Below are 15,915 nucleotides of genomic sequence, written 5' to 3'. Positions count from 1 at the left end.
CGGGCACAGCATTCTGGCGGCCCCAGCATGTGTTGGAGTTTAACGAGACTCAAACTGAGTACAAGGTAAGCGTGTTATGGAAGCCATCTGCTTCCAGAGTGTGATAGAATGTGCACGTTTCAAGACGTGAAATAAAAACAATTGAGTTAGTTTTGTGAAGTGTTTCCACTGTTCTGGTAAGAATTAAATTCATATGCATGTACGCAGTACGAAAAACAAATTGCATAATTTCAGTGATTTTGCAGACAAGTTAAGTGCTCTTCCATCCCCATTTAAAATTGGCACTCCACGATATAAAGATGAATGGTATAATTCATGCTAATAATTTAAAATTTTAATTTTTGTTTACTTAAAATGACCATCCGACAGCAAATAAAAAAGACCATGGCAAGTTAAGAAAAGACCGTGACAAGTTAAGAAAAGAAACTTTTTTCTATTTTGTGCCTCTAATGCCCTTTCTTTTGTGCTCTTTGAACAAGAAGACTCACCATCTTAAGCTGCAACCAACTTTGCCTCCAGTCCCCTGCCCCATGTCCAAATGTCCAACCTATCTTCATCTAGGGTGAGTTCACCCTACTTCCCTCTCTCACTGTAAGAAGGAGAAGATTCCGCTTCTGTTTTACCCCAGGAAGAGATCTGTCTTTCCAAGACCATGGTTAATACATTCAGTTGTTTCATGCTTCATATTTCATTCATTCAACAAATATTTGTGTGTTTATACAGTTAAAATAATGACCTGTCAAGTATCTTCCCAAGAGAGTAAGTACTTCATCCACCCTGTTTCTGACACAGCAGAGAATTCCTGCTGAAATGGAAAGATCTCAGTTCAGAAGAATACTGCTAGGAAACTTGGGGACTGAGCCTAGGTGAGCCACCCCTCAACGTTCTTCACCCACATTCAGGAGCTAATGATTTCCAGAGGTGGCCACTGCAAGGAATTCACAGGAACACGGGTCACTGTGTCAAGGATCATGTCAAGAAGAGAAGGTCACCAGTTCCAAATATTTCAGAGGTGAAAAGGTCATTCTTATAAATACCGTATCCTTCACATTCAGCACACCACGGTACATGCTTTGTCACAGTTTGGTGGGCCACCAGGTGTCACCGACAGAGCCTCCACCCAAAAGAAATCTTAGTCTTCACCAACCAGATGTCACTCTTATATCTTGGTCAAAGGCTTCTTCCAGGAGCAGGCATGGGTCAGGCTTTTGTGTTGGAATTGACTAAGTAAGTGGTTCATAAGGGGTAGCTCGGAGATCTCTGGAGATTCTGGAGACCTTTCAGTGGTTCATCCAGTTAAAACTATTTTCATAATAATACTGGAATGTTATTTGCCTTTTTTCACTCCCATTCTCTCATGAATTTATAGTGTCTTTTTCTGGAAGCCATATAAGATGAAGATTCCATTGCTCTGATAGCTAATGAATGGAATGGATATTCTTGTATTTCAAAGATGTCTCCATTCTAATTTCCAATACAGTTAATGTTTGTAAGTGTCAGCTCCCTTCGATCAACAATAATTTGGAGTCCCGAGACCAGAATGTTTGAGAAGTGCTGGACCAAGTGAAGTAGGTATTCCATTTCTCCAAAGTTGGATCTATTCTCTCCTTCCTAAGATAATTCTTTCTCACAGATCCAGCAGTTCCAGTGATCCTTATGACTCACTAAGGAGATTGCCATGTCAATGATCAATGGGCAGGTGAGTATAATTCAGCCTCAGTCAGTTTGACAAGCAGAATACTAAAGGTGGACACCTACGGGACTCTGCAAACTGACTCTTCATATGACATAAGCCACACACTATGTTTTTTGTAAGCAGGGGGATTTAAAATGTTCTTGCACAAAGAACAGTCCAGTATATATTGATTTTTAAAGTATGTTTAAAGGATATAACTACGTTTCCCCAAACCAGTTAGTTAATTAATTAATTAATTAATTAATTAATTGACAAGTTAGATAAATTGCATCCCACAAAGCATATCCCTGGAAAAGGAAATTTCTACTACTCCTAAAATGTCTTCAATACACACACACACACACACACACACACACACGAAACCTGTCATGGACACATATGGTATTTAATGTATACCTGTTACAGAGCAACCAATGCTTTTACCTTTTCATGAACTGTGAGTCATTCTGCCCCAGAGAGGGCTTTCTGAGCGTCATAAATATTGATCATACTCCCTAAATTCTAACAGGCAGTTTCCTCAAATATGACTGATACTTCTCAACTTCACTCTTTATTCTCCGTATTCAGTCACAGTGTTGACCACCATGGAGGAAAAAGACATTCCACGTAGACAGAGACTCCGGACAACTGGAGCTTAGTCACTTCAAATTCCAAGTCTGTCTGTGTGTCTTTCTTTCTTTCTTCATCCCTCCTCCCTCACTCTCTCTGGTCCATTCATTCATTCATTCATTCATTACCATTTCTGACCATGAGCCAGGAATTGTGCTGGGCCCTGAGCGCATAATAACAAATAAAGCAAAATGTGTGCCCCAAAAAGCTCACAGTCTTCTGGATGTTGAATAGAATTTGTCCCAAAATTTATCTCAATGGTCTTTAAAGTGATGTATGTGAAGAAAATATTAGAACTTCTCATTTGTTATTGTGTCTGTTTTGAGGTATAAATAATATATTAGGTTAGCATCACATGCATAAACTATAAAATATATGACTACTGAAAGTGAGTACCCCCCAAATTTTTACTGACAGGGTGTTGCAGTTAAGAAAGTTTAGAGACACAGATTGAACATGCTTTGCTAGGCCTCCTTTTTTAAAAGAAGGAGTCAGCTTATTGTCATCATGGACACTTTCTTGGCTGTTGAGTTAATCATAAAATTAGTATATGCTCTTAGCTGGTTGGTCTGTGAGGGCATTAAGAGACGATATACTAGATCGTCTCTTTTGCAGAGGCAGCGAGACCCAAAGCAGCGATTGACTTGTCTGAACCATAACCCAATTTGGTGAAGGAGTTAGCAGTGTTTTTGAAAGTGTGATTCTGAGTCACCATCACAGTGGGAGAGGCCTCGTGGAAATGCAAAATTCTGGCCTGAGGATCTGGACTTTTTTAATCCAAACCCTCCAGGGCCAGGGCCCTGGCTCTGGGCTCTGTGTTTACAACAAGCTCCCCAGGAGATCCCCGAGCACTCTGGGGGCTTCGGTGGGGGGAATGTGGAGACCAGGCCACGGTTCCTGTGCTCCCGGCACCAGGCTCTCTCTCTCAGGCAGGTTGTCATGGCTTTTAGAGCAGAAACTGTGGTGTTCAGTAACAGATGTGCTGTGCTGTTTGACCTGATATAAATGGCTGTGGAGTGCTGATTTTGCTAATTCTGGGACTGTTTCTCAGGGGCTTGTTTTTATCTCTTCCTTTGATGTCAGGCTGTTTGCCATCATTTCTTACTGCCTTTAGTGTGATCACTGCTAATCTCTCTTCCCTCCTTCCTCGTCCCCCTTCTACTTTTCTGCTTTTAATTTGTGGTGGGCTGGGAGTCTACATAAATGGGCTTGTTAGGAGTGTGTGTTAATTAAGAGTCAATTAGACATAGTTAAAGTGCATTGCTTTGTGACTGGTGTTTCCGGGGCTTCAAGCCTGCTTTGCTTCCTTCCTGCTTCTCAACAGAGTTCCAGAAGGCAGAGGTTGAGAGACGCCTGACCTCTGGGTAAGTAGGGCACTAGGATATTTACTTTCTTGTCACATTTCACTGCTGTCAAAGCTCAGAGAGTCTGGCCAGCCCCCAGAGGAGCCAGTGTGCTTAATGATTCAGGACACCTGGGTCTGACCCACTCCTCCTACGTTTCTCTGGGCTCGGGGTGATTTACAGGAAGAAGGGATGGGATCCAGGACGGAGGAGGAAGGGTGTACCCTCCGGAGTGGACCAGGAAGTAGGTATCAGCTCCTCTGAGAAACACACTAATTTCCAGTTCAAGAAGGGTCTAGGTCTGTCCCCCCTTAACAGCTGCTGGGGAATGTCAGCCGTGATACCCACAAGGGTAAATCTCTCTGGGGGTGATGGGGGGTAGAGGGCCATCTCTAGCTTAGAAGGCATAATAAATATATTCAACACTAAAGTTCTTCCCATGTGAAAATCCCACTATATTTCTTAAGACTGTCAATGGATAAAAGTATCTTTCAGGCCTAAAATTTGTCAGTGATGCTGTTGTTGAATGATGTAAAGACAAGAAGGTGGTAAAATTCTCATCTTCATCTTGTATCAGGAGATGAAAATCAGTTGTCCTCACGATGCCCCAGGATCCTTCACTCTTCCTTCATTATACATAAATATACAATATTTTGAGCAGAGACAACTCTTCTGGCTTTCCAAAGTTAAAAAAAAAATGAGAAAAATAAAAACAAAATGGGAAACCAAAGTCAATGTTATTTCACTTCATGGGGTTCTGTGCTTCTGATGAGCTAATTTCTTGTTTTTCCCAGAAAAAGTAATATCTTTAGCTAATATCCCAGGTTGAGACATGCATGACTGAAGCTTAAATGTGTGTTTATTTAAAAAAAAAAAAAGGATTTGAAAAGAGGCAAAAAGCAAAAGGTACTTGTATGCAGGGAAGGATCATCCCGATCCATTTTCAGTGCTTAATTACAAATCTGCTCTGACTAATTTCCTTATTGTGCCCACAGCTGCTGTTCTTTTGTCACCAGTTTATTTTTCTTTGAAAATCTGAAAGGCATCAAGGCTCGCCCGAAAGTCATCAGGAGCAGAACTGGTGTCCCAGATGCCTCATTACTGGTCTCGTTTACAAGCCTGTTTGGTTGTTTATGTCTTGCATTCAAATCATTTATTTTGTTCAAACCCTCTTTTGCTTTGGAAATGATTTTAGAACACCGGACTGCTTTATCACTCAACCGTTTGCCTTGCTGGGTAACAGGAACATCATGGTTTAATCAACATCGCAATTTCCCAGTAATCTCTGGGCAGGCCTTATTTGGTAAATATCAAAAAGTGTAGAGCTCCAAGGGCTCTTTCACAATGACCCCGGGGTCTGAGTGCCTTTGTTGGAAAGCAAAAACTGTTGTTCATATGAAATCATTGTGATTTTGGAAGATGTTCATCTGTAAACCTAAATGTCACGTGGGGTGGTTTAGAACTTGCAAGGGCTTTCCTCTCACAGCCAAGAAGATTGGCTGCTAAAACTAGCCAAGGCACTTGTGGAGCTGGGGTACCGTGGATATTAGGGGAATGCATTATATTGCGAGCAGCATGGCTGAGAGCTTACGTGCTGGTTCTGGAAGAGTCAGAGAGACCTAAGTTCAAATCCTAGCTTGGGCAAGTTTTCTTAACCTCTGATGCCTTAGTGATCCCAAATGTAAAAGGAAAATGAGCAGCATCTAACTGCTAGAGTTGTAATGAGAATTACATCAGTTAATGCTTGGAAAACCCTAGGCAAGAAGGTCAGTCGTGCAGTCAATTCAATAAATGCGAATTATTACTATTACTATTATTTGTTTCTTGGGAAAGCAAACAAATTGTTTGGCCAAATATTTGTCTCATTTTTTATTCATATCATATTGTGAGACACAATCTAAGCTGATGTGAAGTGAAAAATTTTATTAACTGCTTTAGATGGGTGATTATATAATTTATGATCCAAGCCGGGACACTTGAGAGTGAAAATGTGCACTCTTAGTAATTATACCAGGACGATAGGCATAAATTAGGACCATCACAGGCAAACCACAACACATGGACTCCTTGCCATAGAAACCTCAAGCCAAACATTATTAGAACTGGAAATAACCTTTTATACTTTCTGGTTCAACGCTCCAGTTTTACAGATGAGGAAAATGAAGTCCAGAGCAGTGATGTAACTTACCCAAGGTCACACAGCTAATGATGGAAACCTGAGTCTGAAATGTTAGTCCTCTCATTTTAAGTTCAGTGCCTGCCCCACAATACAGTCCTGTTTGCAAATATCTTTAGCAAGACTGGCCACTATTTTTTTCCTGATTTCTTCTACTGAAAGGGTCCCAAGCCAACCTGCTCTCTTTTCCTCCATTTTACACGGAACAGATCACAACCTGGACAGAACAATCCTCTTGTCATTCTTTTAACTGACATCCCCCGTGCTGTTGTTCAAAGTCATTTTCCCATTCTATTTATTTAGTCATGGGTTGGATGAGAAAGAGCACAACTGTTCCCTCCCTTCTTTCCATTAAGAAGTTCTTTTAGGTCGCTCCTGATTACTCTTTGTTCCCTTTTCCTTTGGGATCAGTGAGTTAACAATTAGATCTTTACCAGGATACCAGGATTTTTCTAACACATATCGCCAGGACACATTTGTCTCTAAGCGCCCCGGAAATCATGCATGTGAACATACATCTTTAATCCCTATTAATTATACCATATGTATAATGTTTACATGTCATAGATCTCGGTGGCTTTCACATGAGGTGATTTTGTTAGGTTATAGAGACGAGGCAAATACTCCATATGCAGGATTTGACTTTAAAGACACAAGGGAGCCAGCTGATCAGAAATCACACGTGTCAGGCCCTGCTAAAGGTGCCTCACCAGCCCCTCTCTTTAATGAAGACCACATTTTATAACCATGCCCCCATGCAAATGCAAATTTATGTAGATTGTTTATTTAGACCCGTGCTTTTGTACATCAATCTCCATGTACACCCGCCTCTCTTTTTTGCTTTGAAAGAGATAATGTGGTTATTCCAGTCATATCTCTCTTGGTTTTATGGGCTGGCGTGCCCATAAAGATGACAAGAGGAGCATTTCACGGGGAGCAGAAGTCTGTTCTGTGTCCAGCCAGGGAAGCACAAGGCTCAGGCAATGAGGCGGGTCAGGTGCCTCCTGGATGTGTGGTTCGCTGAGGACAAGGGCACCCCCTGGACTGTCACACGGCTGCTGGGGTCCGCTGTGGTCTCTGGGGGAGTTTCCACCAAGTAGCCTTCCCCAGCCTTCTGAGGCAGCGGGCCTCTCCCTGCTTGCGGTGTTTCACACCTGGATTTACCCCTACAGGTACCATCCGCAGGGATCTTTTCATATCTCTGATTAAAAGCCCATTTTTGGAAGAAAGAACTAGGACATGCAGATGGTGGATTGTATTTATTCAGAACCTGGTCAAAATTGAGTGAGCTCTCCAAACTATCAGGGCCAAGAGGACAGTGTAATGATTTCATTTTAGGACGAACATGAGTCACGGTTAAGGTCACTAGACCGCCATCAAATACATTTGAGGTCGAGCCCTCTCTGCATCACAGTGTGACCTTGGGCAAGTTACTTAAACGCTCTCTGCCTCAGTTTCCCCATCTGTAAGCTGGGAATGGTTAGAGGCTCGGCTTCGTGCAGTGCTATGAAGATTAAATGCTGCGAGGCACACAAGTCCCTTGGCGTAATGATTGGCACGTTGGAAGAACAAAAGAAACGGAGGCAACAAATTTATTTCTCATACAGTGCAGTGACTCAAAGGTGGCTGAAGTGTTTTGTTTTAAAAAATAGACCCCAAACTCAGGCAACAGAGAAGTTCAGAGTGTGCGGTCTCTCCCCTGCATGGAGACCTCAGACCCGTTCCCCGGCCCCGATCATCCACATCCACCCACAGAGGGATGGAAGGCCACATTTGGAGCCATGGCTCATGGTGGGCTTGGGAGACACAGAAAGTACAGGTGGCAACCCCTCTGCGTAGCCCCAGAGGCCCGACCAAGCCCCAAGCACATGTTCAGGCTCATTGTCCATTTCTCCCATATGTGGTTCCCATGACATTCTGTTCTCTCTGTTCTCTTTATCTGGACCTTTCCTTCCTATCTTTGTTTAAAACCCAAGCCATTGAAATGGCTTCTCCATGAAGGCCTTGCTTAGCACCTTTTTTTGGAGGTTAGTATTGCAAATAGGTAATAATAAAAAGCATCTCCTTTGAACTCCCCAGCTAGAAGGGGCCCATCCTCCTTCCATCCCTTCTGCAGAGCACCGACTATGACAGGTGCCCGAAGACAGGGACGGGGTGCCTTGTAGGGTAGCTACCTGTCTTCTTGTCCTGTTCTCCTCAGAAGACCAGAAACCCTACGGAGGCACGGAAGCTTGTAGATGATGTGCGAGGGATGAGGACAATGGTTTGGGGAACTGGACCACGGGCATAAGAGGAGGCAGAGACAAATGATGCTGCACATGTGTGACTCCACATAGCCAGTCAAAGGGCACAAAGGAGGATAGAACATCCTCAAAAATCCCCGGATGATCAGGATCACGCTGACTCGACCTACCGGCCAGGCTTGCCTCCAGTTTGTTATACTGACCCTTTCTCTACTTAAGGTGTTGTAACGTATCTTGTAACACATCTTGTAAAGGGTTGCCTGAGGGTTCATCAGAGACCACAGCCTCAGAACAAAGGGGAAAAGGGTCCCCTCCCAGGGCCACCAGGTATCTCTCCCTAGTGAGGCCACCAGACAGGGTGCCTGAGCCCATGCATCGAACATTCACTTTGATTCTCAGCCATAGAGAAATCGCAGCCCTGGGTCCCCGATACCTCTGGTTTTCAAGCACCCAGCCCGAAGCAGAGACAGGGCCTCCATGCCTCCAGGCTCTGCCCTCCATCCCACAGCCAGAGGGGTCGGGGCGGGCTCAGGTTTCACGGCCAGCACGGAGGCCCTGCAGGTAAATTCCAGCCTGTCCATTTGATGTGAAATCTTCCAGCTTGACCAAGAGTCACTGACCTCGAGAGCGGCAGTTTAACCTCCATTATTTGGTTTATATTGGTAATATTTACATTGGGAACTTGATTAAAGCTGACCTCTTGGTGAAAACGGAATCCAATACGTATTTGAAACCCTCCTGCTTTCTCCACCCAGTGTCAGGTGCCATCTGTTTCACTTCTCCCCTAATTGGTAGACTGGCCTCCACTCTGCCGGCATCCCCCTCCCTTGCTAACTTGTGCAATGCCTTCCGTTCATTTCTGTGTCTTCACCCCCCACCCGGGTGTCCACCAGGCGAGGGGCCGCTGCTTGGCTGAGTTTGAGGACAGCTAGTCTGTCATAAATAGGTCTTATTTATCACAAGGTACAGAAAAGACATTGAATACCACCCCCATCCCCGGTCTTTCTGTGCTAAGGAAACGTTCACCCCATGCAGCAATTCAGATATCCCCGCTCCCACCTTGACAAGGACAACTGAGCTCCCAGGGGAAGGAATGCAGTAATCATAGGTTTGGGGTAAGGCTCCTCTTCCTACATGAAAATTTTATCGGTATTGCTTTTCAGATCAATATGTCTGTAAAATTGAAGGGGAGGCTACTGATAAAATGTTTGTTCGCTGACACGTCCAGGAATTCCACCGTCGCTCAACTGGCTCAGTTCAGCAAGTATTCATCGATTGCCCCCCTTTGAACGCAAGACCACCTGCAAGCAGATATGCCTGCAAGGGATGTTAAATCTAAGGGACAGCTGTGCGTCAGGGGTGGAGACAGGGGTAGGAATCAGACATGAAAACACAGAAGTTAAATAATGTAAGACTGGGAAGTGAACACTCCGATGGCCTATGCGTCAAGAACCCAGTTTTGCCACAAGGTAGCTCAGGTGTCTTTTTGTACGTCATACAACCTCCTGGACCTCAAGGACTTTCTCCGTAAGGAGAAGCATTGACCTAGAAGGTAAATTTCAGCTTGATAAATTCATGACTCCAACAATGTAAGACAGCAACATAAGAGTATCAGAAGATTGAATGTGAGGAAATTGCACAGGCGAAGTCTATTAGAAGGAAAGTGCTGGTGCTGGAAGTGGGTCATAGAATAGAGCCTGAGTTGCCTGGGAACACTGGTCCTACAGCCCTGGGCCTATGGTTCCTGCTGCAACTTTGTGGTATGAGGCACAGATGGTGCATAGATCCTGATGGTTTGGAGATCAGAGGTCAAACTTTCAACAGGGAGTGTTTTCCTATATCTCAGGCATATGATATCATTTCATTCTTACCATAGCCCTGTGAAACTGGCCTTATTGTTCCCATTTCACAGATGAAGATGGATGCTCAGAGGGTTAATCTTCTCTGGTCATACGGAGAGTAGAAGCAGGATGTGAACCTAGCTTTATCCATCCCAAAGCCCACACCCTTCACCTGAGCCACAGTACCAGCTGTCAGCGCTCCCCACTGAGTCAGCTCAACATTTTGCCGACGTGTGCTGAGTAAAGGAGATGACCATGGCCTCACTCACCCTGAACACCACCCCCCAAGGAAAACAACAGGCACACACGGCTCACTGAGGGGCATCTGGTCTATTCTCCTGTAAAATGAAAGAGCCCAAGCTTCTCCAGAAGGTAGGAACAAAGCCAAATGCTCGGAAAGAAATAAAAACAATGCACATAACAATGAGTTAAAAGACTAGATCAAAAGAAAGGCAGGCCAGCAGCTGAAAAATGTTTGGGGAGCTGAAGCTTTTTCTTTGAATCCAGGAGAGTGTTGGGGGCACCTTACAGGATACAAAGAGGCAAGGCGATCTGGCATTAGTAGTCATTCTCAGTTTGGGCTAAACAGGCCAAAGCCTTTTGGAGGCAGAGACTCCTCTGTAAGTCAGCCTGACCACACATTCTCTGGCAAACTCCTCCCTTGGTAGGGCACCCCCGGTAGAGTTCCCAGAGCCCTGCTCTGCTGAACCTTTGGAAACTAGACTGTAAGTGTGGAACCAAGATGGCACGCACTTAGAGGTGGGCTTCGGGCACTAGAAAGCCAGTTCCACATGTCACAGAAGAGCATATCAAATTATTGGAAATAATGTGATAAATTGAAAAAAATTTTTTCAAGGTAGGGCTTTTTGTATCTAGCCAAAGAATTTCCTTCCCTTTATCTAAACAATCAGAGGATTTGGTTCTCTCAAACCCCAACCTTCTCTGTCTGTGAAGGTTATTATTGGCTTGGTTAAACAAAGTACTTGTTTATAATAGATATAATAGATGACAGAGTCATTTTGAAATTACACAGTTGGTGTAATAAAACCAGTTAAAACCTTATTTAAAAAATGTCACAGTTGGTCAAATGTATTAATGGCATATGGTTTAGTTTTCTTTCTTTTTTTTCCCCCAGAACAATATGTGCATTCTCATTTCACAGAGTAGAGGATTAATGGAGCAAGATAAACTTTCTCCTGGCTTTTCTTCTAGACAATCTACACTTTCATTAACTGACTCTAGCTTTATTTATCCCCTTTCTATGTCTTGTCTTCCCCATCTTGTCTCTCTCTTCCCACAGTACCCAACTATGGAATTCCTAAAATTCTGGGTAATGTAAGAGATAAATATTATATCATGTAGAGCATGTTTTAGACGGAAAAGTTAATGCAGAAATTACACACTACATAAACAGAATGCCCACCACTGGCAGGCACGATTATTTTCTCCTGTTGGTATTACCAACTGTAATAATAAAGTTAAAAATGTGCCTCAAAACATAATATTTCAGCTGCATGTAATTGTCATACCAGCAAAGAACATAATTGCATTATTTGTCTCCTCTCAAATCTCTCACTCATCGCTATACCTTTCCTAAGATTTCCATTTTGAGGTTCACTTGGTTATTTCTAGAGAGAATGCACTGACTGAAGTTTTGGGGTCAGGATTCACCAGCCAAGTTGTACCTGGTCGAGTGGGTCATCACCAGAGCTATGCCTGAGCTTTGCCTGGAGCTGGGAGATGCCATCTCTAATCTACAACCCTGCCATGAATTTGTTTTTTGTCATAAATGAAGCATGGGGCTGTGCTTTAATTTTCCTCACTGCCCTCTGTCAAGTAATAACCATAAATATTGTCCCGAATCATTAAGTCACAACCTGAAACGTGATCTTGCCCAGCTCCCGATCAGACGGCCATCTGGAAGATGAAAGAAGTCTATTTGGGTTTCGGAATGATCCAGACTCTAATTTGTAGTAACAGTCTTAACAGGCTGTTTCAGAGACATTAACCAGCAACTTGTCTCAGGTTCTCAAGGAAGGTCCATTATCCACAGTTGGAGGTATGTGCTTCCAGCAGAACCGTGAACTGTAACTGTTGGAAAACTACCCAGGCTTGCTGGCTTTCAATCAAATGCCACACTCTTCCACGGACACTAGATTTCTACCCAAGGGCAAGAATATATGTATAGAACAAATGCATACTAATATATCTTCAAATATTCTCTATGTCACAAAGAAAGCAAACATTACAAGAGAGGAAAACAAATTGCAGTTTCTACAAGCAAACAAAAATGCACCATGATAGATATATAATTTTTCCTATTACCCTGAGGTTACTTTTGCAGGGAAAAATAAATCCTTCTCTTATTTTGCTGTAGAAATAATCATGTAAACACAAAGAGAAAGTCATTCTCTAAAATCTGCGAAACATGCTTAAACATGAGTACACCACTGGTCAAAGGACCTATTAGCCAAGCAATTACTTTAAATATCTGCTTTTCTTGACAATTAAAGAAGGAAGCAAATCAACAGGAGATGCCTTTCCATTTCCACTTGACTTTGGATTGGAAGACCGTGTTTCTTCTCCAAGCTATACATAACATCATCTTCATGAAGGGAGTGTGTTGAATTTAAATTTTGAGCATTACAAATACACTTAGAATTAAAATGAAGATATTTATTTATAAATGCATGAAATGAGTGGTATTTTAGGCAATGAGCATGTCAGTGGTGACTCTCAGCAGAACCAAACCAATGCTAATGGCCACAAGAGCATTACGTGTTCAGGAAAGAAAATTTTGCACCAGTTTTCAACAACCTTGTCCCTTTGCCTCAAAATCTGCTTCAGTACCTCTCACTTTCAGTAATTAAATATATGTATTACTGTATGCTAGCTACACTGGAATTAAATTAAAAACTTAATAAAAATAAAAATATATATTAACTATAAAAACAACTACCATATGGTCTCACTCATATGTGGAATATAAGAAATAGTGAAAGGGACCATAAGGGAAGTGGAGGAAACTGAGTCTGGAAAAATTAGAGAGGAAGACAAACCATGAGAGACTCCTGACTCTGGGAAACAAAGGGTTGGGGAAGGGGAGGAGGGTGGGGGGATGGGGTAACTGGGTGACAGGCACTAAGGAGTGCACGTGATGGGATGAGCACTGGGTGTTATACTATGTAAGGCAAATGAATTTAAATTAAAAAATGAATGAATAAATAAATGGCATGAAAAAGATGGAGGAAAAGAAATTTAAGTGCATCTCATGGCCTTATTTAATCTTGGTTTGAAGAAACCAATTGTAAAAAAAAGAAAAAGTCCATAATTTGAGGCCATCAAGGAATCTGAACACTGGCTGAGTATTAGATAAGATTTAAAATAATTACTAATCTTGTTAGATGTAATGGTATTGTGATAATGTTTTTCCTAAGTCCTTATCTTTTAGAGATACATACTTAAGTATGAAATGACATCTCTAAGTTTGGCTTTAAAATACTCTAGAAAAAGATTAATAGTTATTGAAGAGGGGTGGTAGATAGGAATGGCTCATTACACCTTCTTTCTTTCTACTTATATGTGTGCCCGCAATTTTTTATAATAAAATATTTTTAAGAAAAAAAAATTAAAAAAATATTTTTAAGTGTATTGGTTAGCAGTCTAGAGCAGTGGTTCCCACCCAAGGATGATTTTGCTCCCCTGCTCCTCCTTGGATTCATTTGGTAAAGTCTGGAGGTATTTTTGGTTGTCACAGCTGGGAGGTAAAGTAGTACTGACATCTAATGGGTAGAGGCCAAGGTTACTGCTAGACACCCTACAATGAAGAGGACAGTAAACAACCTCCACAATAAAGAATTACCCAGCCCCAAATGTCAGTAGTGCCAAGACTGAGAAACTCTGGCCTAGGTTATGTCCTATCAATACGCAGTTGATAAATATATAAAATATATCCTCTGTTTTTATAGAGTTTATAGTCTTCCAAGGAGAACAGAACAAAAAGACAGGTAGCTATCTTACAAGGCACCCCATCCCTGTCTTCAGGCACCTGTCATAGTCGGTGCTCTGCAGAAGGGTTGGAAGGAGGATGGGCCCCTTCTAGCTGGGGAGTTCAAAGGAGATGCTTTTTATTATTACCTATTTGCAACACTAACCTCCAAAAAAAGGTGCTAAGCAAGGCCTTCATGGAGAAGCCATTTCAATGGGCTGGGTTTTAGACAAAGATAGGAAGCAAAGGTGTTCCAGATAAAGAGAACAGAGTGTAGTGGGAACCACAAATGGACAAATGGGAGAAATGGACGATGAGCCTGAACATGTGCTTGGGGCTTGGTCGGGCCTCCGGGGCTACGCAGAGGGGTTGGCACCTGTACTTTCTGTGTCTCCCAAGCCCACCCTGAGCCATGGCTCCAAATGTGGCCTTCATCCCTCTGCACATGGACGTGGATGATGGGGGCCGGGGGAACGGGCCTGAGGTCTCCGTGCGGGGGAGAGACCAGAAGCAGCAGAATGATTTGAGTGTACACAAGTGGAGACACAGATTCCCGTCCATGGAGGGCCTACTAAGTGTCAAGCCCTGCTCTAGACACACTGCGTGCAGCATCTCTTTAACTTATATAACACGAGAGAGAGAGAGAGAGAGAGAGAGAGAGAGGTGGTATTAGCCCCATCATATGGATGAAGGGGCACCAACGTGGTGAGAAGTGTGGCTTTCCCTAAGGTCCCAAGGCTCCTAAGTGGCTTAGGTGAGATTCAGAGCCAGAATTTCTGATTCTCAAACCACACAGTGAGTCTCACCTTCTCCACACTCTCTGCACCCGACAGTAGCACCCACCGTGGCAGTGAGCAGGGTGCTCCCGGCTGGAAGCAGGCTGCTGGTGGGCTGTGGAGGTGGGCGGTCCTGGGGAGAGCCTACACAGGCCGGCCGAGGCAGGTGGGCCTGGAGGGCAGTCACCACTGTTTGAAGTCAGACTCCCTGAACAAGTGGGCAGCTGGTTCTTAACTGAAGGGGGAGGGGGAGTGCACATAGCTGGGGGGGGGTGGGGGCCTGCATCCTCAGCAGCCCTGATGCTGCATCTTCAGCATCTCTGGCCCAGCAGCGCCTTGGCCGTGGGGCTTGGAGAAGCTTATGGTACTTGAGCATTTGGCCCAGGGGAGTTATCAGAAGGTAGAGAAGGAGCAGGAAGGCTGCCAACTGCATGTCAGGGTTCCCAAGTGGAGCCCAGGCTAAGGAGCCGTTTGGGTGGTCCCGAATTGGTACCTTCCCAAAACAAGCAGGGGCCGCCTACATCCCGGCTGCCTCCCGCTGCGGCCCTAATCCCCACCCCCGGCTGCTGCCTGGGCTTCCAGAGCTCGTTAGTGCGCAAGGAGAGGAAGCTGTCCCGTCTGGGCAGAGTGGGTCAGGAGAGCAGGTGGGTGGGACGAGAGAAGCTGGAAGCCACCCACTCTGAGGGACTCAACAGAGCTGGCTGCGGGCAGGGGAGGGACCCTGGAGCGGGCTGAGGGGCTCAAGGGTGCTGGCTCACCCACCATGTACATGCAGCAAATCACAAAATGCCTCACAGACAGAACAGATGTCAGTGCTATGACGTGGACTTAGGGTCAGCTAGACCTGGGTTCAAACCCCAAGGCAATTACTGGGGTGAAGAGTTCTAATTTCAGAAGACATTATGTGTCATGGGCAGCTGGCCTGCTATGCAGAGCCGACAACAGAGAACCCCTACTCACGTAAGGGGTTGGTGTTCCGACCCTCAGACCCCTCAGGATAGGGCAACAGCGTCGCCGTTCTTATATTCCTTAGCTACCAGCCTTCCCCCCACCCCGGCTGCCCATCTTGAATGGAACCTTTCTCGATGCATAGTTGTCGGACATTGCTTGGGCAGCCCGGTGAACCAGACTCGGCGTTGTGTGTCTAACCCTTCCCTGACCTCAGCACCGGGAGGCTCTGGGGGACACTGAGCAAGCCCACAATGCCCAGATTTTTGCCTCTTCAGACTTTTGCAGTCTTAGA

General features: G+C 44.2%; 1 long non-coding RNA gene across 1 annotated transcript; it reads left to right on the top strand.

Annotated features, from left to right (window-relative positions):
- Positions 1 to 2,822: 2,822 nt before the first annotated feature.
- Positions 2,823 to 5,455, top strand: LOC140608842 (uncharacterized). Its single transcript, XR_012010838.1, has 3 exons — positions 2,823 to 3,234; positions 3,630 to 3,669; positions 4,644 to 5,455. It is a non-coding gene; the product is annotated as an uncharacterized lncRNA (long non-coding RNA).
- The last annotated feature ends 10,460 nt before the right edge of the window (positions 5,456 to 15,915 follow it).

Source organism: Canis lupus, chromosome 18 (genome assembly GCF_048164855.1).
Source record: "Canis lupus baileyi chromosome 18, mCanLup2.hap1, whole genome shotgun sequence".
NCBI lineage: Eukaryota > Metazoa > Chordata > Mammalia > Carnivora > Canidae > Canis > Canis lupus.
The sequence above is the reverse complement of the archived record's forward strand: the minus strand, read 5'-3'. Positions and strand labels throughout refer to the sequence as shown.